Source organism: Peromyscus californicus, unplaced genomic scaffold, assembly GCF_007827085.1.
Source record: "Peromyscus californicus insignis strain IS unplaced genomic scaffold, ASM782708v3 Scaffold_11__1_contigs__length_118956290, whole genome shotgun sequence".
In the NCBI taxonomy this organism is placed as follows: Eukaryota; Metazoa; Chordata; class Mammalia; order Rodentia; family Cricetidae; genus Peromyscus; species Peromyscus californicus.
Window position 1 is genome coordinate 28,899,286 of NW_026294402.1, and position 2,874 is coordinate 28,902,159.

The window sequence follows — 2,874 nt, forward strand, 5'->3', positions numbered from 1 at the left end:
TCCCCACCAAGCACAGCAAAGTTTAACCACTTCCTGTCAACAGAAGACTATCTACCAATACTGCCATACAACCTCACTTAACTTTTCAGGCTTTCCTTTCTTCGTCTCCATCAGAATTTTTAATCTTTATTTCTCTTTTATAAGTTTAGTCTCTAAGTCAGTATGGTTCCTCAACAAACCCAATCTAAAAACCAATTCAAGCAACAGAGAATAATTATAATAGCTATTCTCTATTGACTGTAAGACACTATAAAATGTTAAAAATGTTCTCCCTTTTGCATCTCAGAATCCACTGTGTTTTTATTAGTATGTCCACGTAGTAGTGAGACAAACGGGTCCATGAACAATTCAGTCTGTATGTCTAAGGTCACACAGCTTACCAGATTACATCTGGACTGTGAATCCAAGCATGTCTTTCTATAAACTTAAGAAGACTTATTAAAAATTATATATAAATTCCCAGTTCTCTACTTCTCATATTCTGAGACTGCTCAGAACCTAGAAAACTACATGCTTGTCTTAAAAAACAACTCTAAACCAGGTTTCAGTATTGAGACTAAGACTTAGTCAGTGAGTTTTCAGTGAGGGTCCTTGGACATTACTTTTTATTCACCCTTCCTCTCCCACCCCCAACCAGCTACCACATCATCAAAGGATGGAACAGGTCAGAAAGAGGACTCAGAACTGATGTGTGCAGCCAGAGGGTTCTAAGAACCACTCATTGTTCTCACCATGGGTACTGGAGAGAATTTCAGTAGTTAAGAATGCAATGCTTGCTACAGCCAGAAAACGACATCCCTCTGTGGACTCTGCTTCTGTTCCTGCCTCCAAGTTCCTGCCTTGAGTTCCTACCCTGACTACCATTTATAATGGGTAGACTATAAGTTTAAGTTTATTTAAACCCTTTCTTCCCCTCCCTCACAATAAAGAGTGCTTGCTGCTCTTACAGAAGATCTAATGAGTCCAATTCCAGTGCCCATGTTGGGTGGGTCATAGCCACCAAAAATTCCAGTTCTAAGGATTCTGGCACAATCTTCTGGTCTCTGTGGTCACTTACACACAAGTGGCAAACACACAGATGCATAGACACCTACAAACACACACACACACACACACACACACACACACACACACACACACACACACACACACAAATATCCTAAAAAGTAAACAAAAGCCACAGCAGACTTTCCATATCTCTACACTTCACACTTAGCCATTCATAAACATGCCTCACATTGTCTTGGTACAATATTGTTTCTTTTTTTTTTTTTTGAATGCTTCATGAATTTGTGTGTCATCCTTGCGCAGGGGCCATGCTAATCTTATTTGTATCATTCCAATTTTAGTATATGTGCTGCCGAAGTGAGCACACAATATTGTTTCTTGAGCCCTCCATTATGAGCGTCCCCTGTATCAGAATGCCGACCCCCTAATCCTGTCCTCAATCCTGGAGTCTATGAGGGTTTCATAGACTTACTATTCTTGCAGTCCCTCTTCCTTCTACCTATTGTCTATCATGCTATACTTCCATTACATCTGTGAGACACACACACTTACATATACTAAAGATATTAAATGAAATAGGAGTAAACAAAGATAAATTTAGGCCTTATTGAAAAGAGCACTACAATGACAACACAAACCACACACACATACACACACACACACACACACACACACACACACACACACACACACACACTTTATAATATCACAGATTGGATTTACACACTAGAAATTAAATAAGGAATCAAGTTTCAGAGACTTAAATGATCTGCCCAAAGCTACTCAACCGTTAAACGGCAAGAATTCAAATCTAAGTCTGCCCTAGATAGAACCCCTTGTCTCCATTATCCATTACCTCATTAATTTAGGAATGAGTATCATTTGTGCCCTGGAGCAACATTTTCCTATTTCCTTTGCAGTATGTCACCTGAGGTTTGACAGAGACCTTAGGCCTTCCTGAGGAGAGAGATTCCAGGCTTTCTGTGAGCAGGTGTTCCATTGAGGCCCTTGGCGTCTGTTCGTCAACCAAGTGGGGACAAAGAGTGTGCTTCACTGGTATGCATCAGAAAGTGAGAGCTGTCAATGAGAGTGCTGAGCTAAAAAGGAGACATTACCAGAAAGACATGTTTTGAGATGTAACCACCCTTGGAAACTCCCTTTTTGTCAGGAAGCACACGGGCTGTGTGTTCTGTCCAGTATCTTCATTGTCTCCATTTACAGACGGAATAACTTATGTCAGGAAGACAACGCATCTCTCTGGTTGAACATTCACCTTGACTGTTTACATTTGGTCTCACAAAAGGCCAGGAAGCGATCTGCCTTGACTGTTTATTTTCAAGTTTTTCCTAAAAGAATTTGAGGCTGATTGAATATGCAACTCTGAAATATCTCCAGTGACTGAGAGGCTCAGGAGCTATTTGCCACTACTGTAAATAAAGTTTTCCAAATAATAATGTGGCCATGATCTTTATCTCAGGAGCAAGGAAAACAGTGAGCAAATAATCAACAAGGCACAAAAACAAAACAAAAGTTATGGCTTTTCAAGAGTTTCTTAATAATATATTATGCGAGTTCAGAGAATCCCAATTCCTTCTCCTTCAGGGATATTCTAAACTACTCTCTTATGAAGTACAAATGACATTTTCTCATGCACCTATACAACTATAGCTGTAACTGCTTCTCCAACTGGCAAGGTGCCAGTTGTGTGCCTATTTCAGAGTGTGTGAAAGAGGAGTGAGTGCCACTCGGAACAGCTTAGTTGTGCCACTGTGTATCCTGGCCTCCATTTTCAGCTTCACCACAACTTCAGAAAGAAGATGTGATCATTGCAAATGAAGGTAATGGAGACACAGAAAATAAGTGAAT

General features: G+C 40.1%; 1 non-coding gene across 1 annotated transcript; it reads right to left on the reverse strand.

The window, feature by feature from the left end:
- Positions 1-1,266: 1,266 nt before the first annotated feature.
- LOC128105587 (U6 spliceosomal RNA) lies at positions 1,267-1,373 on the reverse strand. The gene has a single exon (XR_008216375.1). It is a non-coding gene; the product is annotated as a U6 spliceosomal RNA (small nuclear RNA).
- Between the last annotated feature and the right edge of the window lie 1,501 nt (positions 1,374-2,874).